Consider the following 27,015-nt stretch of genomic DNA (forward strand, 5'->3'; position numbering starts at 1 on the left):
AAGTCTACATGAAATGAACATATTAACTAAAAAAAAAAAAATGCTGTTATAATATAATGAGCGACATGAATTGCAGTTGATCCAGAAATTTACCAATACGCTGTGCATTTCAAAATATGGAAAATAGACATACAGGTTTGGGCCAAAGGTAGTGTTACAGAGCAGGTATGTGTTGTACACAGCTAAAATATCTGATTAACTCAATACCATGATGGTTTTTTTTTTTTTGTGTGTGTGTGTGTGTGCTGACATTGTCCCCCATTAACATTGCAACATTCCTCAAACTCTCCCGAACACATAGTATGATCTGTAACACTACTTTTCGCCTACTCTATGATGTTATTGGGGCAAAATCAAGGAAGGCTTGTCCATTGATTGTGTGAACAGACTGCAGTAAAAATGAAGTCACTTCAATGTTTGCTGGTTTTATTAAGTTTGACATGCTCCTTGACTGCACAAGTACATGTTATGGAGTGAGGGCATGTTCCCACCAACGATGATATCATATTCTTCAAAGGCTTGCTGAGGAAAGTGAGGGAGGAGTCACTCCATGGCTTCAGACACCTGGTCAGCAGGTCCTGTGTAAAACAAGTGGTGCTTGTACATGTGACCATTCCGTATTGCTTCACACAAAAAGTTAATGTAGTGTGCAATGCCGTCCATATGTAAATGACATACCAAGACGTCGGCTGACTTCAGTTTGTTGCAGCTCAGATATGGTAGGTGGAGATACTGGTGGTACAACACCGAAGCCTTCTGGGGTCCTGCATTCAAGTGTCCTCATTTGGGACATTCCAATTTGGCTGCTGAGGAAAGTGAGGGAGGAGTCACTCCATGGCTTCAGACACCTGGTCAGCAGGTCCTGTGTAAAACAAGTGGTGCTTGTACATGTGACCATTCCGTATTGCTTCACACAAAAAGTTCATGTAGTGTGCAATGCCGTCCATATGTAAATGACATACCAAGACGTCGGCTGACTTCAGTTTGTTGCAGCTCAGATATGGTAGGTGGAGATACTGGTGGTACAACACCGAAGCCTTCTGGGGTCCTCCATTCAAGTGTCCTCATTCGGGGCATTCCAATTTGGCTGCTGACTCTCCCCTTGATATTTTTTTTCTTGCAGGTCGGTGATGTATTTAAACGGTGCATGAATGCTTGTATACATCAGAATATGGTTCTGGAACCCCTCAAGTTTGGCTGTTGATCTAGTGTGACACAAACAAAAACACAATTATAAAATAAAATAGAATAATTGATGATACTACTATATGTCACCAATTTTCCAACAAAGCCCCCAAAATAGAGGTAAGATCTTTAGTTTTTGGGCCCAAAACATTGTATTAGCTAGATAAAAGTAACTTGACTGCATACTGCATAGAATATGCAAAGGCTGCTTGCTTGTCGAATTTCCGTGGAAAACGTGGCAGCCTGTAAATTCTTGTGCACCCAATTACACAATGGACCAGTACACACTTGAGTCAGAGAGTTCAGACTCTAGCAGTGCTTACGGTACAGCCAGCATTTAAGTCCAGAAAGTTATTCCCTGCCGAAAATTAATTTCGAGAACACTATTTTCACCAACCACAACGAAAATAATGTTCAACTCCTCCACTAATACAGTATGCTTTAGATTCTCCATTGAAGTTATGGGCAAATATACCTCCGAAATCACAGTTACATTACATTACACAATAACTTGCGCATTTACTCTAAATATAACGTGCCAGCGGGAATCTTTTTTTTTTTCAAAGCAAGTAGCTACATAACGAAATCGTTCGAGTGGTGCGGAGTTGCTAATCAACAGCTACAGTAATCGTAAAACAAAGGTACGAACATCGTATTAATTAGTACAGTGTATACTTTTTCTCTCGCTCTCAAAACGTAAACACAAATGTACTCTTACTTACCGGTCAAGTAGAAAGCAGTCGAAGGCACCGGCACGTCCCAAACCTAGTCTGTTCCTCATTTCTCTCCATCTGGCAAATGCGGCTACAATATAAACTCTTGTTTTGTCGCGCTGAAATAAAATAAATTCCCAAAGTAAGTGTGATGCTTGATAATGCTCTCTTCGGGGACCGGAAACTCTTCTTCTTCGTGGAAATGCGGTCGCCATACAAACCGGAAGTGCGTTCCAAAAACGCGTTAAGAAATGGAGCGCTGAAATTTGTGTTTGACGGCACCCGTAGCAGAAAGATGGCGGCGAAACATGGCGGACACTAGAAGCCGCGGCTCGGACATGTAAGATAATTTGCGAATTCTAGACTAACCGTTATATTTAAAAAAAGTACGTTTATGCGATACAACATATCTTTTTACATACTACTAACACAAACAATTGGGTTTTTTTTCCGAATGATTTATTGTTTCACCACTAGATGCCACTGTATAAAAAAAAAATCCCACACTTGACATGTATGCTTATAATCAAGGCCTGAAGGTATCTCGATGACAACATTCAGTTATAAATACAGCGCCACCTAGCCCTTGAGGCTTATATAAAAAAAAATAAAAAATACCCCACATACGGTATTTTGTACAAAAAATGTACAATCATTCTAAGTGTGATAACTAAGTCATTTATGAATATTCTTTTAGTTTCCACCACTCAAATTGTTCACTGGCTTCACACCGATCCAAACGTATGTACGTTTCCATTTTGTTTTATTCATTTTTGATTGCCCCTTTGGACAATAAAAGTAAACATTGTGCAATGAGTACAACGAGCGATGATGTGTATTGTTGAATTGAGTAGATTGAGTGGGTCAGATGAAACGCCATATCATGTAAAATGAGATAGCAAATTAATGGGCTAGACTCAATTCTTAGTTAGAGACCAATAGGTGTCTACAGGACTGATAAATATTCTTTGGCCTCTGGGTGTAGTTCCTCAAAGTAACCACCAGATGCCGCCAAACCTGTACAACTAAGCCACCCACTCAGCATTGCCCGGACATTCCATATAAGATACAAATTAAATATAAATAAATGATATCCTGAATTAAATAATAATACACAACACAATCTATATTCGATAATTGTTAACCTGATTTTCGGATCAATGTTTGTAACACATTGAAAGCCAACTATGAAGTTTTGCTGTCTTTCTTTTTCTTTTCTTTCATTTATAATCGATACTGTCTTTTATCGCTGATAATATTGTTGTAACTGCATTGAAAAGATTATCTGTATGTATTGTTTGATTTAACAAAGATATATACAAGATGTGCAACAGAGATTAGAATTAACCTGTTAAGTTCAAGCTGAGAGAATTTGGGATTTAACATGTCATGTATATATATGTTATTCATGCTTGCTTAATTAATATATATATGATTTTATTGATTTTAACGTTCATCATTGTCGAATAGAGCTGAAGACCTTGACATATTTTCATGTATGACTCATCATGCAACGCTGTGTATCCATGACACATTTGTAAGGAATGTATGACCTCATGACTCATCTTCATGGCTCGTCTGTGGAAGATTACTGGAAATGAGTCCCAGCAAGTGCGCTTTGATATGAGAAGGTGCGCGGAGAGACATTCACCGGAAGGAGTCAGTGGTGTGGCCCAAGAGTATAAAAAGCCGTCACCAACTCTGAGCTACGCCTTTTCACCCTGCGATGTATCTGGACAGAGTGTATTTTCGAAGATGGAATATAACTGCCTGCCTGGACTTTGGATTTTTACGAAGGACTGGGATTAAGCCGTGGTTGGACCCTTTCTTCAATGATTGGTAATGTACAAATCTTTTAGCAATAATGATGTATAATAGGAAGATATGAATGACTAATCGCGTGTTAGGGTGGGGGCCATTTAATACACTCTCATATCTTCAAAATTATTTTTGCCAAAAACATCTTATTGTCAATCAGGTCTTAAGCTTTTCCGAGGAATGATCAATCTTGTGAAGCTTATTGTAAAAGGTTATACTATTCCTAATCTCCTGTTTTATTTTGTTTTATTTTATTTTATTTTATTTTATTTTATTTTATTTTATTTTAATTTGATTGATTTAAAGTTTTATTATTAAATGTGATTTTACGATTTATATTGGTTGTCTTATTATCGTCAATAAAATTATTTAAAAGACAAAGTTCGTATTAATCATTCTATTATCTTGTCTCATATTGTTTTGATTTTATTATATTTATTTTTGGACGTTTTAATAAGTCCCTTTCATTTGCTTATGATTTTATTTTTATTTTTGGTCGTTCTATAAGACCTTTTCATTTGTTTATGATTTTATTTGTATAAGTTGGTCGTTTTATAAGACCTTTTTATTTGTTTATGATTTTATTTTTATTTTGGTCGTTCTATAAGACCTTTTTATTTGTTTATGATTTTATTTTTATAAGTTGGTCGTTTTATAAGACCTTTACATTTGTTTATGATTTTATTTTTATTCTTTGGTCGTTTTATAAGACCTTAATGTTTGTTTATGATTTTATTTGGGACGTTTGATGAGCCCTCATTATTTTTTTGATTTTATTTTATTTATTCCGGACATTTTATAAGTCCACCTCATTATTTTTTCCAAGACGGACAACAGTAAAGGACGTTTGGAGGAAGGTAAGTGCATTTGAATAACCTCTAACCAATGCTTCCATCTGTATTAATATAAGTCAAATACTCCTGCTCGATATGTAACAAATCCGTATGATCCTAACAAGGATTATTAAATTACTAGGTCAATAACAAATGCAAACAACTCAGAGAAGTGGAGCTGCCAATGAAGTGAGGTGTACATGCTAGCATTCCTGGGCTCTGTGTGTGTGGTTACTCACTCAGGATTGATAGGTGTATGAAAACGGATTGGCCTCATGATAAGATGACAGTGAACAAACCTAGGTGAATCCACTTTGATATATCGGCTTATTTAATTCCCGTCTCCTCACGCTGACGCCTTAGAGCTGGTGAGGAAAAAGGGGAATTTCTAACCCTTTAATTGGAGAGTCGATCAGGACATATTTCCCGATTTAAGTCCTGCGGGTAAGCGGAAGTTGACATGTGGCGCCCAGACGTGGGGCTCGATTGACTCATTTTTGTCAAAATCGGGATCGATCGAGGCCCAAACCGGAACCCGAGTGAGCGCGGCTCTGAGCGGAGGGCACAGTGCTTGGAGCTGATAGCGAACTCGCTGATAAATTGTCATGTCATACGACCCTGAGCTAACACAAAATAGTCTCTTTGATGAATAGTGTTTCATGGAAAAGAGCTTCTTTAATTGTGAAAATCTAGTGTGATTTTTGAGTTGAAGTTGATTGTACTATTTTGTGTTAAAGAAACGGTGACTGGCTCCCCCATGAGACTTGCACTCTAAAAGAGGTTGAGTGTGAGAAGGCCATTCAAAGTGAATGGGCTTTAACAGCGGCCTGCTGCTCTGGTCAGCTGTGAAAGTACTGATAGTGTACTTGGCAGAGCGCGCTGCGTCGCGCTTTCCTGAGGGGGGGGCTGAGTCAAGGGGTGGTTCAGGCCTGTCCACAAAAAGAAGGAGGGCTTGAACAGTTAGAGTTAATGTTGAGAGGCTGCTCGGAGAGAGGCAGTCTCTTCTAGACTTGTGATGTTAAACTATGGTTTGCGCTATTTAGGCTTGCCAGATTGGGTGCGGTTGCCCATTTTATTGGTTTGTTATCTCAGGTATCCATTTGTAGCAAAACTACCATACTCTTTGCTTAGTTATTGCGGGGTGCCTGAAGATATTTATAGTCCCTTATCTTGGATAGCGGACTCAGTGTCAGAGGCTGACGCTGCAAACCTAACCCTGATTCCCGGTCGCTTGCCTTTTCTCCTGGAGTTTTTGAAAAACTTTTAAGTTTTCGGTTCCCGACAGGAGTGTCCATTGGCACAAGAAGAAAGTTGTCGAGAACCTAGGAGGAAAGGTAGGTGTTTCCACTAGACTAATGTTCTAGTGGAGGCAGCCTTTTTTCGGTTCCCCGACAGGAGTGTCCATTGGCACAAGAAGAAAGTCGTCGAGAACCTAGGAGGAAAGGTAGGTGTTTCCACTAGACTAATGTTCTAGTGGAGGCAGCCTTTTTTCGGTTCCCCGACAGGAGTGTCCATTGGCACAAGAAGAAAGTCGTCGAGAACCTAGGAGAAAAGGTAGGGGTTTCCACTAGACTAATGTTCTAGTGGAAGCAGCCTTTTTTCGGTTCCTGACAGGAGTGTCCATTGGCACAAGAAGAAGGTCGTCGAGAAACCAAGGAGAGAAGGTAGGTGTTTCCACTAGACTAATGTTCTAGTGGAGGCAGCCTTTTTCGGTTCTCAGCAGACGTGTCCATTGGAACAAGAAGACATCCAGATCCCGGAGAAGAGAAGCGGGAAGGATTACAACCGACCCGAAAGGACAACACACCCCACCGTTTGAGAGAGGACATCCGCCGACGAGTAAAGGTAGGAAACCCGAAGGCGGTAGTCCCGATAGCAGTAGAGGCAACGTACACAGGTACGGAGCTGAGTAACCAGGAGCTAAAGTACGTCCCTGAACCCAAAGCGCGCGGGGAAGGCTTCGGAAATAGATAGCTCCACTCCTACAATAAGAAAGCAAAGCGGGCTATAGAACACGCTAGTGAAGTAATGGAAAGAATAATAGGGAGAAATGGGAGGGGAAAGCCCCCCAGCCCCACAGAGGGGGTAGCAGGGTTAATGCCTGCACCCCATCCTCTAGAACAACCAGATATACCAGTAGTGGTTATGCTACTGGGCGAAGGTGTAGATCGATGGCCACCAGGAGCAAGAAGGCACCTGGAAGTAAATAACCCTTCAATCCGTCCTACCGACCTCGCAGCTGAGGTGGAAAGGTCGGTGAAGGAAACAGGAGTGTTTGTGAGTGAATTTCCCGAAATAATGGGCATAGCAACAGTAGTGGTAAACCACCCCCAAGAGGGATGCACCTCTGGGACGGTGGGCCTTTGGGTCCACTGGTGGACTGTGTTGTTGGATGTGTATAACGTAGTGGAAGTAACTAGCACCGGAGTCCAGTGGGACTCTACGATTAAATCCCTCGCTGAGAAAATGCAGATAAGGGTGGAATTAGCAAATCCCAAGGGGGCTGAAGAATTAAGCTTCAACCTCTGGGAGCAGTCGGGATTTGATCAAAAGCAGAAAGAGTTACAAAAAATGCGGAAAAGGCCAGCTGAGGCCGTTGGTGAAGAGGGCTTTGTTGATATGGGCTCATGTGTCCATGAGGAGGATGCAGGAGCATCAGAAAATGAAAGCCCAGGAAAAATTGTAAAAATGACTCCCCTGATAAGAACGGCGCCCCTGGGTGGGCTGCCGGAGGAAACAAAAAGGGTTTCAATCGGGAATGGTGTAATATTGTGCCACTATGTGGGAAGCCCCTGGCAAATACGGGGGGATGCTATAGTGATAATAACAGATAGATCACTAAAACCGCATAGTAAAGCGCTTGGAAACATTTTAAGGCAGGAAGCGGGACAAGAATATGAATTAGAGGTTAAACAAGAATTACAAAAAGATAATCAGCGGCCAATAATAGCGGCAAAAACTAGTGGCGGGAACACTCCCTACGGCATGATAATACACGTGCCAGGGACAGAGTGGAACCCCAATATCGATCAGTCACAATATGCGGACGAGATGGCAAAAGCATTGGAGAGGGGGGTCGACAAAGCGTTAGGAGAAGGAGCGGAGAGAATAGTGATGGCTGTAAATTGGATTAAAACTGGAAAGATGCAGTGGCAACAGGCTGAGTCCATAGCAGTAGCAGCGTTCACTCTAAGAGCTAAGACTTCTGTAACAACACCATCGGGAGTAGAATTTGTGATAGTAATATCAAAAAAGCAGAGAGAGGAACGAGTTAAATCAGTGACAGACGAGATTTTAACCCGTACTAGACAGATGCATCGTGAACGACGCCAGCCCCAGCAATCAATAAACGGAGAACCCAGGGACTCACCCCAGTCTTCATCCCCAGTTAAAACATCTCCCGTGCCTCTCCCGGTAAGTGGAAGGAAGTCAGAAGCTGCCCGGGAGGTGGAGGACGAAGAGCAAGCGGGACCGAGCAGACAAACCCCAAAGGGAAAAAACAAGGCCCCAAGGGGAACGGTGACCTTTAGCCCCGTCACGTCTACCCCTGGAACAGCACGGGAGCTCTTTCCGGGACAACCCCCCATAACGCCGGTGCCCCTGCCACAGGTTTCACAAAAAAGGCATATGGGAAATGTAAACCCGATGGGACCGTTAGCGATGCCAGGAGATGGGAGCGAAGAGGAAGACGATGAAGAGCAAGCTCCTGTTTCGACCGCGATTGGCGCTAACCCCGCTGACGAAGACCAAGACTCAACCTCATCAGAAGATGACCCGGGCAACCCCAGCCAGAACCCGAAAATAGTTACAAGACCAGTTAGTAAAAGAAAGAAAAATCCTCAACCTACGTTTGACGTGTACCAATCCTCAGCAAGGGTAGCTAGAGATCTTAACCTGGGATGGATCGAGACAAAGGATGGGCGAAAAGCTTACATACCCGAGGCAGGGCAAGTAGATCGCCCCTATCCACCTGCCTGGCTCAATAAGCTAGATAGTAAAATGCCTCTAACTATGCGAATAATTTATCGCGAGGCTATTAACATTTTACAGGCTCCGCCATATACCACATTATTAATTCACCAAGACCTGACTAAGAATTTCAGGGATGGCTACGTGGCGGTGGCACATGATTTTATGTTGAGAAGGCTTAAAAAAGCAATAAATAATAAAGCAAAATGTGAGCTGAGAGCCGACGATGACCTGAATTCAGGTTCTGATAATGATGGAGCAGCGGTTACTGTAACGGTACCAGCTGCCCCAAGAACCTCTTTGAACCAACAGTCCCAATATGTGACACAGCTGGGATCAACTACAATAGTACAAAACCCAGTACCCCAACCACATGACATGGAGGGGGAGGTGCAACAATTTAAGACCTTGAAGGAGTTGGTTCGCCAAAAAGGTAGGCTAGAGACAGCTAAAGAGTATTTAGTTGAGACATGGCCTATGATTAGAGACGCCCCAGGAGGAGATGGTGCTAAGAAACTATGGCTTCAGTACATCATCGCTAGCCCTGTCGGACCAAACGAAACACCACAACAGGTCTACGAAAGATGGGTGGACGGCGAAGATGAGGATGAAGATGCCCATATTAGCAGGGCTAGAGAGCAACTCAAAAGGGACGTTTCACTGCTAAATGTGTGGCACAAAATTAAGGAAGTTATATCTCCAAATAGGTATATCAAAGTGCTGCGGGTGATTGTCAAGGACAGAGGGAACGAAGCTGTCTTTGTGAAAATGGCCCCAAATAGCACGACGCTGAAAATTGAAGCCTCCGTTAAGAAGTGGGATCGCCTAACTAAGCATAACGCTGAGAAAAGGAGAGCCGGACCAGTCGCTAGTCGCACCCGAGGGAGCGAACAGCAGGTCCAGCAGGGAGCTCAGCAACCAGTTCAGACTGTCCCCTACGTGAGACCTCAGCAGCAGAGAACGAACTGGAATCAGAGACAGGCCACCCAGCCAGGACAGCAGACGAGGCCCCAACCAAGACAACAGCCAGCAGTGCGAAGACCAGGTCTAGCATATATGCCCAAAGAAGAATTTGACAAACTGAACCCAGAAGAAAGGAAGGCCTTCCTCGAGGCTCGCAAGGCTGCAGCCTCCGGGGGGCCTTGGAAATAATGGAAACAAAGGCACGGGTCACCCTAGAAGGGGTTTACAGAATAGGGGATAACCTTTATGCTAAGGTAGAGGGAGTGCCCTATTTAGTAGACACAGGGGCCGAGGTGTCCATGACCCGTAGAGCCTTAAAACGAATCGGACACCTAAAAGTAATGGTAGCTGATGGCTCGATTGCCAAAATGCCGGTAGGGATTTGGAAGGGAATTGTGTGGGTGTTAGGACCATACAATTTGTTGACATTAAAAGATGCAGAAGAAATGAAAATACCTAAAAATAAAAGGCAAGTTGCGAAAAAGAGATGGGAAAAACTAAAACCGAAATTAGTGAAAGTAGGCCCTACAAAAATAATACCCGACCAAGAATGGTATAAATCAGTAGATGTACCTGCCGTAAAAGCCCAACAAATCCAAGACAGTGTATTAACACTGGAAGGGAAAAAGAAATTAGGTGAAATTCTAGACAAAGCCGCCATCGCACATTTTAAGAATGATTGCGGTGATTTAGGCGCAAATTATGTGCATATTATAATTGGGGGGGTACATCCGCCAGTGAGGCAATATCCCCTCAACCCCGGAGCAGTGGCCGAAATGGAGGTAATTGTAAAAGAATTATTAGCACTTGGCATTATTCGTGAAGAACTAAACCCTATTACCAATAGCCCAATTCAAGCTGTTAAAAAACCTGAAGCGGTAGGAGGGGGATGGAGGCCAGTCATTAACTTTAAAGCTCTAAACCGCCGAACGGTGGCTAACCGAGCGAGCCTCATAAACCCCCAGGCGTCTTTAAAAACACTAAGAGTAAAGAAGTATAAATCATGTATTGACCTTGCAAATGGATTCTTTTCCCTGAGAATTGCCAAAGCATCACAAGGGAAAACAGCGTTTACGCATAAAGGAAAAGCATACGTTTGGCAGAGGTTGCCGCAAGGATATAAGAACTCCCCGAATGTATTTCAATCAGCTGTCTTGCATATTTTGGAAGGTCTCCCAGTCACAGTTTACATCGATGATGTGTTCATCGCTAGTGACACGGAGGAGGAACATTTGGAGATTCTGCAGGCCGTAATCGAACGAGTGACGGAGGCAGGATTAAAACTAAATCTTAAGAAGTGTCAGCTGGCCAGGTTAAAGGTAGATTACTTGGGATTCCAAGTGTCTGAAGACTTGGGGCTGTCGCAAGCGTATCGAGAGAAAATAGAACAGATTTTGCCTCCAACGTCCGAGAACGAGCTACAGAAAATATTAGGACTGTGTAATTATGTTCGAGATCATGTTCCGTATTATCAGAAATTTGCGAGACCCCTTTATGCCCGATTGCGTAAAAATCCTAATGAAAAGAAAATAAAAGATTGGCCTTGGTCAGCTAAAGACCAAGAGAATTTAGAAGGGCTTAAAAACGCAGTAAAAAATGCTATACGCCTCGAACCGAGAAGCTTGGAAGTCAGGTTGGTTGCCGAGGTACAATGTGATGAAGATAATGCAATGGTAAGTGTTAGTAATGAAGGTGCCGGCTTAGTGACACTATGGACTTATACTATAAATAATGTTGAGAAAAAGTTTCCCCAGGAGGAGAGAGAATTAGCGGTTCTTGCTAAATATTGGGGAACATTAAAAGACCTAGCCCAGGGACAAGGCATAAAAGTTGTTACGCAGAGTCAAGTACATCGATACCTGCGTAAAGACACACTAGAAAGTACTAAAGCGACGAATGTGAGATGGGGGAGGTGGGAAGATATCCTGCTTGACCCTGACCTAGAGATAGGACCAGCGAAATCCATATCTAAAAAACAGGCGAAAACTGTAAATAGTGAGGAGAAACCATATGAATGGATTCTATATACAGATGGATCCAAAAAGGGTGAAGACCAGTATGCCCACTGGGGCTTCATCCTGAAACACAATGGTAAAGAGATATGCCGCAGGAAAGGTCAGACTCCTGGCAGTGCCCAAGCAGGAGAGGCTACAGCGGTGTTAGAAGGATTGTTAGAGGCCATAAGATTACACGTGAGTCGAGTAAGACTTATAACCGATAGTCACTATTGCGCCCAGGCGCTCAGAGAAGATTTATCCATTTGGGAAGAAAATGGGTTTGAAGGGGCGAGGAGTAAAGAAATCGCTCATGCTGAGTTATGGAAGAAAATAGCCGAGTTAAGGTTAAATATGACTATCGATGTTGTTCACCAGAAAGCCCACGTCAAGGAGGGGGCTCACTGGAGAGGAAATTATGAAATAGATAAATACGTCCAAGAGAGAAGATTGGTAATTGTAGGAGCAGAAAAATGGGACAATACTCCCAAAGGAGGAAAAGTGGTCCCAGATGAGTTTGTGTGTGAGGTTACTAAGGCCGTACATGGAGCGCTAGGCCATGGAGGTGCCTTGCCCACAAAGAGAGAGCTGGAGAAACTGGAACTTTGGATCCCAGAAAAGAAAATCCGTTCAGTTATACGAAATTGCGATTTGTGTAATAAGTATAATGCAGGACGCCGAGGGCAACGAGTGGACGGATTGACGATTAAAAGCACTGTTCCATGGGCATCAGTTTGCATGGACGTAGCAGGCCCCATGGGAGTAAACGGCACTAAAGGTGAGAAGTATCTTGTTGTGCTTGTAGATTCGATGTCAGGACATTTTGGATTAAAAGCGGTGCGTAATGCGAATGCTAATAGCGTACTGAAGACACTGGAAGAGGGTTGTATGTGGTTAGGCATACCGAGAGAGTTAAGAACTGACAATGGAACTCATTTCAAAAACGCTACAATAGACAGGTGGTGTCAAAAGTGGGGAATAATAAGGACTTACTCTCCGCCTTACACCCCTCAAGCTAATGGCGTGGCTGAACGAACCATTGGCCTAGTTAAAAGTTGGCTCGGGAAAAATGCTAATGGAAAAGAATGGAGTGAAAAATTGGTGGAGTTGGTCAAGGACTTGAATGGGAGGAGCAGAGCAGATAGACCTTCCCCTTCAGAGGAGTTAAACCAGCGCCCCTTTGTCGCTCCTGAGGTAGGACGAATGCAAAGTACAGATAACACTCAGAAAGGAAAGTGCCCATTTCAGGTAGGACAGAGAGTGTGGATAAAATCTCATGGTCCATCTGATAGCCAGGCAGTAAAAGCAAAGTATGACCAATCTGACATCATTGAAGAAGTTTTAGACAGAAATACAGTGCGATTAAAAAAGAAGGGACTCCAAGGGGTAGAGCAGCTAAAACCAATGCCACTTAATTCAGCCTAAAGCTAAGGAGTAAGACAAATAATTAAAAGATGGAACAAGCCACTCCGCCCTTTGTCAAGCTCGTTATGGTGAAAGGAGCTGTCATCGTGCGGAGGACTGAAAAGGAAGTAATGGTTGGTAGGGCATTTAATCTTTGGATAAATGCAATAAGAGGATATATTGTTAATAGAGTAGAAGATTTTAGTTGGCAACCGGCTATCTTGACCTGCATAATTTGTAGTGGAAGCGAGGAGTCGAGGAGCCAGTGGAATGTGGAACAGATATCCGACGAAGGCTGGTTGGACGAGCTTAAGCCGGATTTGAGCGAGGTAGGCATGGCTAAGATATTTGAAATACAGGTATGTGGGTATTGTAGAATAAAGAGCCTACCTAGAATAAAAGTGCATGTTCAGTGGGATTTAGCCCCGCAAGAGAATACAGATGCACAGTATTGTAAATGTATGTGGGATGGAGAGAAGGTATTGTATTGTCAACATTGTTGGATGAGAATGGAAAGAGGTTCACTGATAAGAGTTGGGGAAGCCGAAGGGTGGCAGTTAACTAGAGCGGAAACCCCGATAAAGTCGCTGAGTTCCGATTTGCTGACCTATTGGCCGATGGAGATAAACGAGAGGACGTGCGACCCAAGATTTCAGGCGCTGCTTTACAACAACTGGCCGCCAGAAGGAGGTGAGTATCGCCCAGCTCCGCTTATTGTTGGCTCGGAGGCGACGCCAACTCTAATATATGTTGAACCTAAGTGTGTAGTTGAACCAAGGGTACCCTGGGCCACAGTAATCAATGGTGTGTTAGCCCGAGGGGATATTCCGATGGAAACATTACCTGACGTCCCACAAGAAAGGGTAATAAATATTAGTAGTATGTGTAGTAGTAATGTGTTAATGTATGCTATATTGGATAAAATGGAATATAAGGCTAAAACAGCAGTAGTAAGAGTGAGTCCAGTGGTGTCGCCTCAAAGGGATACGAGGTTTGACACAGGATACTGGGTAAAAGTAAAAATAATGATGGCCATGAAACCTTATGAGGGTATATACTCATTGGGAATGGAAGTGTCAATGAGTACGGAGGAGGAGGCCAAGCGGCTTCACCCTAAATGTACTTTTTATGGGGAGTGCCATAGTAGTGCACAGATAAGAATGTATAGTGGTAGAACCTATAGAGATGAAAAGAGTGAAAAAATAAGGCCTAGTGGTAATGATGAGAAGATGATGGCATTAGCTCAGGTGGCCACAGAAAAGCTAGAAAAACTTAATGCGAACTCATTAAGTGAGGGAAGGCTCGGGCAAGAGCGAGTGACCCATGTCAGGGGAAAATCTGACCATAAAAGTCGCCCAGAGAAAAAATGGTGGCAAGGATGTCCATACCCGGGTTGTACCGGTGAAGGACATGTAGTTGGCGACCGCCGAGTGCATCGGTCGCTACGTGGATGTCCTAGTTTTAACAAGGCAAATCCATGTGAGTATAGATCACCTAGATGGAAAGAATTGGTGAGAAAGTGTAGAAGGGCCCCTCATTCCGTTTTTCCCCAGGAGGAACAATTACACGCCAACCGAAGCGCAGAAAGACAGAGAACCATTATGAGACTCCAGTAAATGAAGACCCACCGGACACGGTTGATGAACAACCTAAAGCTATTAACCGCCAGCGACAAAATTGGAGGTATGGAGGAGTTTTGGTGACTATCACACTTTGTTTCATGGTAATATTTTTGATATATTATTTGATGAGACCAAAATCTAGCATCGCTAGAACAGCCCCTATTAATCCCCTCGACCTGGTAGAAATACGGTATGGCACCACTAAAATAACCAATCAGACGTGCTGGAAAGTGGAGGTGAAGCATGTTTGTGAAGAATGGAGAAGGAAGAAGGGAGCCTGCGGTGCTGGCGAGGAAAAACCCTGTGGGGTAGAATGGAGAAGGGAGAAGATAGCAGTAATAAATTCCTATCTTCGCACCTTTAACAGCACATATTATAATGAAACCCTAGAGGTCTTGAGAAGAAGTATTATATATCCTGCGAAATCAAAAAGCAAGTGTGCACATCCAGTAATTTTACGAGTTGATAACACAACAAGCGACTTTACAGTCAATATTACCTTGTTATGTCTGGAGAAGCAAGAACAAAGAATCATCAGAAAGAACTGGGTCCAGATCGGGAAGGAAGAACCTGCTTGGTACTTCAACGAATATTGTGCAAGACTACCAGATGCAACAGGTGGATACTGGTTGAAGACAGACCATGACGCCCCTGACTTTACCTACCCGGCGGCCCCACGGAATGACACCTGTACCGAATTTCGCCCGGCATGGGAACGATGTTGGAACTGTATAACCTTTCGGTGCGAGGAGCCAGGGACCAACGGGACCACAGATTACTTGCCAGGTACTCCTACTTCATCGTCAGGTAGGTCACCTAAATTTCTTAAGTTACGTAGGTTTGCAAAATTTAAAAAGCCTGTACCAATATCACAGAAAAAATTAGTAATAACGCGACGGCCAGGATGCAAGTTAATGTTAGAAAAGGCCCAGTCGTATAATAATAGCCATTGTGATTGGAATATGATGAAATATTGTTTTGAGCCCTATCATATGTTTTGTTATGAAGATGAGGGTAATATAATTACACCCTCCGATATAGGGCTTAGGCGTGATGTAAGGTTAATCCTGAGTCACTTTATTAGATTATATGCCGGAAATGCATTAGATCAAAAGAAAATAGAAGTGAAACATGAAGTATGGCTAAATGATTCCTTTCCATGGATATGGAAAAGAGATACATATATATTGAAATCAACCTTTAATAAAACTTTGGGAATAAATGTGTTAAAAGTAGTATGGGCACGGATGTGGGCTCAACGTATTCCTACACCGGATGATTTATATAATGTCCCAAAAGGGGATTTTGATAAAATTGACCAATGTGTAGCATTGAGAATGTATAACAGATTGCATAGGAAGGAGTGGATAAGTGGAATTTCACCACGATGCCCCTTGGTGGAGATAGGAACACCACCTTTGACTCATTGGATATATAATTGTACAGGGTTGAACACAAACCTAACGATTAAAGGAGTGCTACAAGCATGGAAAGAAGGACACACGAGAGATGAGAGTAAGACGTGGTGGGGGCTCAATAAAGATGAGATGGTTCAGGATGTGATACCTTGCTTAGGAGAGTCGGAGAACTATTGGATTAAATATCAATATATGGCGACGGTGTACTCTAAAGAGAACGATATTTGGCCTGACATTGAAAGACCAGCCTTATATGCTAATCCAAGACCATGGGAAATGTTGTGTAAGGGGGGAGAGTCCGTGAAAAATTTTAATGAATGCACAATTGTATTAGCACGTATACCCTGTTATAAAGTCTCCCGATTTCAGAATTTTTGTAATGTACGTTATCGCGATGAAAATTATGCCAACTATGAGGGGGCAGTATGGATCAAGGATAATAGTAATCAATGGATCCGGAGTCAAGCTGCAGGTAGAGAATATTGTACGCGATGGGACAAAGATCATGACTTATCCAAAATGGTAGGATTAAGAATGATCCCCAAGCCTCCTGACTCTATTATGCAGATCTTAGAAGGTCACGCATTTAGGAAGACCCTTTGTAAAGGGGATATAGTTACAGGGTTTGATTGGCTGGGATTTAATAAAATTTATGGCCCTGGCACATGCCACGAACCTGCTGAAAGATGGCTGCATTGTGGACACAGTGACGAATATGATCATAAGGGGGAACATGTATGTACTTGGTATGAGAGAATAGGATTGGCAATAAAAGGTGTAGTAAAAACTGTGGCCACTACAGCCGTGGAAGTTGTAGAAGATGTAGCAGAGACGGCAGTTATTGGGATAAGTACAGGGCTGTATGGTTTATTATATGATGTAGGACTATGGTTCCTGCTAGTGTCAGGAATTGTTTTGTCAGCAGTTATAGCTGTTGCAGTTATCAAAAGAGGGATTTTGGCATTATCTACCCACCGAAATTATAAAGAGAAAACCTCACCAAATAAGGTTAAAGCTCAGTTATTGGCCAACGAGCTGCAGAAAAAATGGGGGGGCCGACTAAGGGGAAATTATTGAGAAGTGGGGATGGGCTTCAGAAAAGGGCGGGATCGATCCAATTATAGATAAGACGCCCTAGCCCTGACTTCCTCACTTCTCACTGAAATCTTTTGGCGGAACAGTAACCAACGACTAACCATGGCTTGTAATGCTTTGGGTAAAGGTATTATTGGAAGACCAGGCGCCCTTCAAAACGTGAGTAATGAAGTGGAACATTGGATAATTTTTATAATATGGCTTTTTTATTGTTGTGTCGGATATAGCGAACAACTAAGTTAGTAGTGTGGGGAATAATTTTAATTCTCCTTTGGTTATGTCTGGTCGACCACTTGGTTTTAGTAATTTGGGTTTTTATCTATGTATTTTTTTTACTCTCCCGCCAAGAGGTTCCGCTACTCGGAAGAGCGACCACACTCTCGCTCTCCCGTAGTAGAGGTGTTCCGCATCGATGGAGTGGATGCGGATGGAAACTTAGACCAAGTTCAGAATGTATATATTGGGAGCCGCAATATTTTAGGTTTCCCTCGGGTCTAAGAATTGTCGAATTTTGGATGTGTGTTTAACAGGATAACCAGGATCAGCCACAGTGTGTCTTCTGTGGAAGTGATCTCCTCACGTCCGCTTGGGTGGTGGGGGACGCTTTCTATGGACACTGCTGCTATCCGTTGCCCGCAGTGGATGAGGGTAGAGAAATGTGGCTCATACCAGACGGGCTTTTTCTAAATTTCGTCAGTGATTTTTCCATTGATATCCAGTGTGGTTCCTGGATATGGCCTGGCTTTGTTGACCTCGTGAGCTCAAGTAAGTTGGAAGGTTTGGTTCAAAGTCGTTTGAAAGAGATACGTTATTATTTTAACGTTGAGGGTGAATTTATCGGGAGAACTTTCCCTTTAATGCGCATGATATGGCGCCTGCCTGACGGTGCTCGGCGCTTGACATTCAACACCTTGGCTGGCTTCTGTGTAGCCGCCACTCCTTTGAGAAAGGTTGGATCCAATCGGGATGAGTGGCCCTACGAGCCTGTAACGCCCTCCTCGCCCTTCCTGGACCGGGTTGACGAGCCTGGGGAACCCAGAGCCGCCCGACAGGATGTTCCAGTTGGTAAGGTTGTGCCACTGTTGAGATCACCCTCCCCCACGGTTACATCGACCACTGATGACCTGGAGGGTGTGCAAGGCGAGGATGGGGGTGGAACGGGGTCATCTCCCTCCCTGGTGATAGGTGAACTGGGCCTGTGGTCTCCTCTTACTGATCCTCCGTCCGACTCCTTGCCTTCTGAATCCCCGGTGTCTCCGTTGCCGGAGGACACAAGGGGGTTGAATGCAGGTGACGGGTTGGAGCTGGGGGCTTTTGAGGTTGATCAGTTTGGACACCATTGATCTCTAGGAGGGGGTGTTGAATTGAGTAGATTGAGTGGGTCAGATGAAACGCCATATCATGTAAAATGAGATAGCAAATTAATGGGCTAGACTCAATTCTTAGTTAGAGACCAATAGGTGTCTACAGGACTGATAAATATTCTTTGGCCTCTGGGTGTAGTTCCTCAAAGTAACCACCAGATGCCGCCAAACCTGTACAACTAAGCCACCCACTCAGCATTGCCCGGACATTCCATATAAGATACAAATTAAATATAAATAAATGATATCCTGAATTAAATAATAATACACAACACAATCTATATTCGATAATTGTTAACCTGATTTTCGGATCAATGTTTGTAACACATTGAAAGCCAACTATGAAGTTTTGCTGTCTTTCTTTTTCTTTTCTTTCATTTATAATCGATACTGTCTTTTATCGCTGATAATATTGTTGTAACTGCATTGAAAAGATTATCTGTATGTATTGTTTGATTTAACAAAGATATATACAAGATGTGCAACAGAGATTAGAATTAACCTGTTAAGTTCAAGCTGAGAGAATTTGGGATTTAACATGTCATGTATATATATGTTATTCATGCTTGCTTAATTAATATATATATGATTTTATTGATTTTAACGTTCATCATTGTCGAATAGAGCTGAAGACCTTGACATATTTTCATGTATGACTCATCATGCAACGCTGTGTATCCATGACACATTTGTAAGGAATGTATGACCTCATGACTCATCTTCATGGCTCGTCTGTGGAAGATTACTGGAAATGAGTCCCAGCAAGTGCGCTTTGATATGAGAAGGTGCGCGGAGAGACATTCACCGGAAGGAGTCAGTGGTGTGGCCCAAGAGTATAAAAAGCCGTCACCAACTCTGAGCTACGCCTTTTCACCCTGCGATGTATCTGGACAGAGTGTATTTTCGAAGATGGAATATAACTGCCTGCCTGGACTTTGGATTTTTACGAAGGACTGGGATTAAGCCGTGGTTGGACCCTTTCTTCAATGATTGGTAATGTACAAATCTTTTAGCAATAATGATGTATAATAGGAAGATATGAATGACTAATCCCGTGTTAGGGTGGGGGCCATTTAATACACTCTCATATCTTCAAAATTATTTTTTCCAAAAACATCTTATTGTCAATCAGGTCTTAAGCTTTTCCGAGGAATGATCAATCTTGTGAAGCTTATTGTAAAAGGTTATACTATTCCTAATCTCCTGTTTTATTTTGTTTTATTTTATTTTATTTTATTTTATTTTATTTTATTTTATTTTATTTTATTTTATTTTATTTTATTTTATTTTATTTTATTTTATTTTAATTTGATTGATTTAAAGTTTTATTATTAAATGTGATTTTACGATTTATATTGGTTGTCTTATTATCGTCAATAAAATTATTTAAAAGACAAAGTTCGTATTAATCATTCTATTATCTTGTCTCATATTGTTTTGATTTTATTATATTTATTTTTGGACGTTTTAATAAGTCCCTTTCATTTGCTTATGATTTTATTTTTATTTTTGGTCGTTCTATAAGACCTTTTCATTTGTTTATGATTTTATTTTTATAAGTTGGTCGTTTTATAAGACCTTTTTATTTGTTTATGATTTTATTTTTATTTTGGTCGTTCTATAAGACCTTTTTATTTGTTTATGATTTTATTTTTATAAGTTGGTCGTTTTATAAGACCTTTACATTTGTTTATGATTTTATTTTTATTCTTTGGTCGTTTTATAAGACCTTAATGTTTGTTTATGATTTTATTTGGGACGTTTGATGAGCCCTCATTATTTTTTTGATTTTATTTTATTTATTCCGGACATTTTATAAGTCCACCTCATTATTTTTTCCAAGACGGACAACAGTAAAGGACGTTTGGAGGAAGGTAAGTGCATTTGAATAACCTCTAACCAATGCTTCCATCTGTATTAATATAAGTCAAATACTCCTGCTCGATATGTAACAAATCCGTATGATCCTAACAAGGATTATTAAATTACTAGGTCAATAACAAATGCAAACAACTCAGAGAAGTGGAGCTGCCAATGAAGTGAGGTGTACATGCTAGCATTCCTGGGCTCTGTGTGTGTGGTTACTCACTCAGGATTGATAGGTGTATGAAAACGGATTGGCCTCATGATAAGATGACAGTGAACAAACCTAGGTGAATGCACTTTGATATATCGGCTTATTTAATTCCCGTCTCCTCACGCTGACGCCTTAGAGCTGGTGAGGAAAAAGGGGAATTTCTAACCCTTTAATTGGAGAGTCGATCAGGACATATTTCCCGATTTAAGTCCTGCGGGTAAGCGGAAGTTGACAGTATATACACTTTTACAAAAAAATACCAATCAGGGCAACTCATTGCCTAAAAATAAATAAGGACGCTGATTTTTGCAGGTCTTAACAATCACCAAAACCCGTTGAGCTTGACACACACACTGGAAAAAAAATATTCTACATGTAAACGTTTATTATGCCATTTTCAGAGAAATTTTGCTTCCAATATGCCAGTACCCCAACGTGCCAGTACCCCAACGTGCAAGTACCCCAACGTGCAAGGACCCCAATGTGGCCCGGGCTGCGAGGGCCCTTTATAGCTGCTCGCAGCTCTAGTTCTTCTTCTTCTTCTTTATTCTCCGCAAACAATCGCGATTTTGGGTACCTAAATATTCACGAAAACTCACCGAACTTTGCACACTCCTCAGGTCCGGCGAAAAATTTGATATTATGAAGTCGTTATAACAACGCGACTCTATAGCGCCCCCTAGCATAGAAAAATAAAAACCAAGCTCGGCACGTTTGAGCTAGAGCAACGTAAATTGGCAGGCACGTGTAGCACCCCGAGACGCACAAAAAAGTCTATTGGGACCATGTAGCTAAAATGTACAGGAAGTGAGATATGAATTTTTTAATGTCCAATTTTGGCCTATTTTGGCACATTCACTGTGGTCATGCTTTTTCCCTCTATGCAAACATTTTTCATCCCATTGACTTCAAACTTGGTATTTATCATCTCAAGACCTAAGAGAACAGCTGGGCAAAAAGTCTTGCCTTTTCGAAATACTATATGACGGGGGCGGGGCATCAAATATTGCCTTTAAAATTTCATTTGTCCAGAAAGAGCAAATGCTGAATAACTCCCATGTACAAGCTCCAAAAAATCTCAAACTTCTCAGGCAACGTAATAGTCACGGCCTGAAAACATCTATATGACAAAATTCAGTTATACATATAGCGCCACCTAGTGGTTACAATAAATGTCATACTTTACGTTTTTAGCTACTGTGCTGAGCTCGTTGAAGGGATCCAGTTGAAAATTGGTCAGAAAAGCCTTAAGATGTTGATGATGCCCCACACCGAATATTGTAACTTTTCGCCAAAGGGCGTGGCCGCTACGGTGACGCAAAGTCTGAAGATTTTTCGTGACAATAAAAGCTGCATTAACTTGACTGAGATGATCCTATCTTCTCAAAATTTCACACATTTGATGAGAGTCCAGCTCTAAAGACATCTACTAACTTACATTTCATCTAACTGATAGCGCCACCTAGTGGCAATTTTTTTTCTTACGAATTTTCTTCTACGTTTTTCTCCAAACACGTTAACTGGACCTCCCTCATATTTGCTCAGATGAGGGTTTCGGCCTTCATGATGTCACAACACGAAGTTTGTGAGTTTTCGCGAATTGCTGTGGGCGTGGCTAAGCGCTGTTCGCCAAGAAAACAACGCCAGTTTTGAGGGTCTAAACATGCACAGAAACTCCTGAAACTTGGCACACACATCTGGCCTGGTAAAATGAGCAATATTTTATTGTTGATTGTGCTATTTTTACAAAAATGACTCAATAGCGCCCCCTCGAAATTTTTAACGAAGCAGCCCCGACGAAGCAAGAACGACGAATATTTTCAGGTGTATGAGGGAGCCCAAGACCTACAAAAAAGTCTCTTGTACCCATATGCTAAAATGAACAGGAAGTGAGCTACGAATTTTTGAATGTCCCATTTTTGACGATTTTTGCACATTCACAGGGGGCAGACTTTTGCCCACCTCTCCTACACGTTTCATCCGACTGAGTTAAGACTTGGCCTGGACCATGTCAAGACCTGAGCCAACGACAGGGGGAAAAATTTTGACTTTTCGAAATACTATATGATGAGGGCGGGGCATCAAAATTTGTGTTTCGCAATGAAAAAGGATATGCTTGATAACTCCCCGGTACATGCTCCAAAAAATCCCAAACTTGACATGTATGTTTATCGTCAAGGCCTGAAGTTATCTCTATGACAACATTCAGTTATATATGCAGCGCCACCTAGCCCTTGAGGCATGAAAAAAAAATACCCCACATACGGTATTTTGTACAAAAAATGTAAACTCATTCTAAGTGTGATAACGAAGTCATTTATGAATATTCTTTTAGTTTCCACCACTCAAAATGTTCACTGGCATCAGACTTATCCAAACATATATATATTTTTATTTATTTTTGATAGCCTCTATGGACATTAAAAGCAATATCGTGAATGAAGGATATGCTTAATAACTCCACGGTACATGCTCCAAAAAAAATCCCACACTTGACATGTATGCTTATAATCAAGGCCTGAAGGTATCTCTATGACAACATTCAGTTATAAATACAGCGCCACCTAGCCGTTGAGGCTTATATATATAAAAAAAAAAAAAAAAAACACATACGGTATTTTGTACAAAAAATGTAAACTCATTCTAAGTGTGATAACTAAGTCATTTATGAATATTCTTTTAGTTTCCACCACTCAAATTGTTCACTGGCTTCACACCGATCCAAACGTATGTACGTTTCCATTTTGTTTTATTCATTTTTGATTGCCCCTTTGGACAATAAAAGTAACATTGTGCAATGAGTACAACGAGCGATGATGTATATATACACTTTTACAAAAAATACCAATCAGGGCAACTCATTGCCTAAAAATAAATAAGGACGCAGATTTTTGCAGGTCTTAACAATCACCAAAACCCGTTGAGCTTGACACACACTGGCAAATAAAATATTCTACATGTAAACGTTTATTATGCCATTTTCAAAGAAATTTTGCTTCCAATATGCCAGTACCCCAACGTGCCAGTACCCTAATGTGCCAGTACCCTAACGTGCAAGTACCCCAACGTGCAAGGACCCCAACGTGGCCCGGGCTGCGAGGGCCCTTTATAGCTGCTCGCAGCTCTAGTTATTATTAGGGCCCGAGCAGCGACCGCTGCGAGGTCCCTATTGTTTTTGTAAAAATTATTATTATTATTATTAGGGCCCGAGCAGCGACCGCTGCGAGGTCCCTATTGTTTTTGTAAAAATTATTATTATTATTATTATTATTATTATTATTATTATTATTATTATTATTATTATTATTATTAGGGCCCGAGCAGCTAACGCTGCGAGGTCCCTATTGTTTTTCGATCGGATTATTATTCTTCTTCTTCTTCTTCTTCTTCTTCTTCTTCTTCTCCGTAAACGATCACGATTTTGGGTACCTAAACATTTACGAAAACTCACCAAACTTTGCACACTCCTCAGGCCCGGCGAAAAATTTGATATTATGAAGTCGTCATAACAACGCGACTCTATAGCGCCCCCTAGCATAGAAAAATAAAAACCAAGCCCGGCATGTTTGAGCTAGAGCAACGAAAATTGGCAGGCACGTGTAGCACCCCGAGACGCACAAAAAAGTCTATTGGGACCATGTAGCTAAAATGTACAGGAAGTGAGCTATGAATTTTTTAATGTCCAATTTTGGCCTATTTTGGCACATTCACTGTGGTCATGCTTTTTCCCCCTTTGCAAACATTTTTCATCCAATTGACTTCAAACTTGGCATTTATCATCTCAAGACCTGAGAGAACAACTGGGGAAAAAATCTTGCCTTTTCGAAATACTATATGACGGGGGCGGGGCATCAAATATTGCCTTTAAAATTTCATTTGTCCAGAAAGAGCAAATGCTTAATAACTCCCATGTTCAAGCTCCAAAAAATCTCAAACTTATCAGGCAACTTAATAGTCACGGCCTGAAAACATCTATATGATAAAATTCAGTTATCCATGTAGCGCCACCTAGTGGTAACAATAATTGTCATACTTTACGTTTTTAGCTACTGTGCTGAGCTCGTTGAAGGGATCCAGTTGAAAATTGGTCAGAAAAGCCTTAAGATGTTGATCATGCCCCACACCGAATATTGTAACTTTTCGCCAAAGGGCGTGGCCGCTACGGTGCCGCAAAGTCTGAAGATTTCTCGTGACAACAAAAGCTGCATTAACTTGACCGAGATGATGCTATCTTCTCAAAATTGTACACAATTGATGAGAGTCCAGCCCTAAAGACATCTACAAACTTATATTTCATCTTACTGATAGCGCCACCTACTGGCAATTTTTTTTCTTACGATTTTTCTTCAATGTTTTTCTCCAACCATGTTAACTGGACCTACCTCATATTTGCTCAGATGAGGGTGTCGGCCTTCATGCTGTCACAACACGAAGTTTGTGAGTTTTCGCGAGTCGCTGTGGGCGTGGCTAAGCGCTGTTCGCCAAGAAAACAACGCCAATTTTGAGGGCCTAAACTGGCACAGAAACACACGAAACTTGGCACACACAGCTGGCCTGGCAAAATGAGCAATTTTTTATCGCCGATTGTGCTATTTTTACAAAAATGACTCAATAGCGCCCCCTAGAAATCTTTAACGAAACAGCCCCAGTTGTACGTTTAAGCAAGAACGACGACTATTTTTAGGTGTATGAGGGAGCCCAAGACCTACAAAAAAGTCTCTTGTACCCATATGCTAAAATGAACAGGAAGTGAGCTACGAATTTTTGAATGTCCAATTTTTGACGATTTTTGCACATTCACAGGGGGCAGACTTTTGCCCACTTCTCCTACACGTTTCATCCGACTGAGTTAAGACTTGGCCTGGACTGTGTCAAGACCTGAGCCAACGACAGGGGGAAAATTTTTGACTTTTCAAAATACTATATGATGAGGGCGGGGCATCAAAATTTGTGTTTCGCAATGAAAAAGGATATGCTTGATAACTCCCCGGTACATGCTCCAAAAAATCCCAAACTTGACATGTATGTTTATCGTCAAGGCCTGAAGTTATCTCTATGACAACATTCAGTTATATATGCAGCGCCACATAGCCCTTGAGGCATAAAAAAAAAATACCCCACATACGGTATTTTGTACAAAAAATGTAAACTCATTCTAAGTGTGATAACTAAGTCATTTATGAATATTCTTTTAGTTTCCACCACTCAAAATGTTCACTGGCATCAGACTTATCCAAACATATATATATATTTATTTATTTTTGATAGCCTTTATGGACATTAAAAGCAATATCGTGAATGAAGGATATGCTTAATAACTCCACGGTACATGCTCCAAAAAAAATCCCACACTTGACATGTATGCTTATAATCAAGGCCTGAAGGTATCTCTATGACAACATTCAGTTATAAATACAGCGCCACCTAGCCCTTGAGGCTTATATAAAAAAAAATAAAAAATACCACACATACGGTATTTTGTACAAAAAATGTACACTCATTCTAAGTGTGATAACTAAGTCATTTATGAATATTCTTTCAGTTTCCACCACTCAAATTGTTCACTGGCTTCACACCGATCCAAACGTATGTACGTTTCCATTTTGTTTTATTCATTTTTGATTGCCCCTTTGGACAATAAAAGTAACATTGTGCAATGAGTACAACGAGCGATGATGTGTATATACACTTTTACAAAAAAATACCAATCAGGGCAACTCATTGCCTAAAAATAAAAAAGGACGCTGATTTTTGCAGGTCTTAACAATCACCAAAACCCGTTGAGCTTGACACACACACTGGCAAAAAAATATTCTACATGTAAACATTTATTATGCCATTTTCAAAGAAATTTTGCTTCCAATATGCCAGTACCCCAATGTGCCAGTACCCCAACGTGCAAGTACCCCAACGTGCAAGGACCCCAACGTGGCCCGGGCTGCGAGGGCCCTTTATAGCTGCTCGCAGCTCTAGTTAGGGCCCGAGCAGCGAAAATTATTATTATTATTATTAGGGCCCGAGCAGCTACCGCTGCGAGGTCCCTATTGTTTTTCGATCGGATTATTATTATTATTATTATTATTATTATTCTTTTTCTCCGTAAACGATCACGATTTTGGGTGCCTAAACATTTACGAAAACTCACCAAACTTTGCACACTCCTCAGGCCCGGCGAAAAATTTGATATTATGAAGTCGTCATAACAACGCGACTCTATAGCGCCCCCTAGCATAGAAAAATAAAAACCAAGCCCGGCATGTTTGAGCTAGAGCAAAGAAAATTGGCAGGCACGTGTAGCACCCCGAGACGCACAAAAAAGTCTATTGGGACCATGTAGCTAAAATGTACAGGAAGTGAGCTATGAATTTTTTAATGTCCAATTTTGGCCTATTTTGGCACATTCACTGTGGTCATGCTTTTTCCCCCTTTGCAAACATTTTTCATCCAATTGACTTCAAACTTGGCATTTATCATCTCAAGACCTGAGAGAACAACTGGGGAAAAAATCTTGCCTTTTCGAAATACTATATGACAGGGGCGGGGCATCAAATATTGCCTTT

General features: G+C 41.6%; 1 long non-coding RNA gene across 1 annotated transcript; it reads right to left on the reverse strand.

Moving 5' to 3' along the window:
• Positions 1-409: 409 nt before the first annotated feature.
• Positions 410-2,490, reverse strand: LOC144004261 (uncharacterized). The gene is made up of 4 exons (XR_013279269.1): positions 1,908-2,490; positions 963-1,205; positions 679-862; positions 410-578 (listed from the first exon to the last, which is right to left on the reverse strand). It is a non-coding gene; the product is annotated as an uncharacterized LOC144004261 (long non-coding RNA).
• Between the last annotated feature and the right edge of the window lie 24,525 nt (positions 2,491-27,015).

This window comes from Festucalex cinctus, chromosome 16 (genome assembly GCF_051991245.1).
Source record: "Festucalex cinctus isolate MCC-2025b chromosome 16, RoL_Fcin_1.0, whole genome shotgun sequence".
NCBI classification, from domain to species: domain Eukaryota; kingdom Metazoa; phylum Chordata; class Actinopteri; order Syngnathiformes; family Syngnathidae; genus Festucalex; species Festucalex cinctus.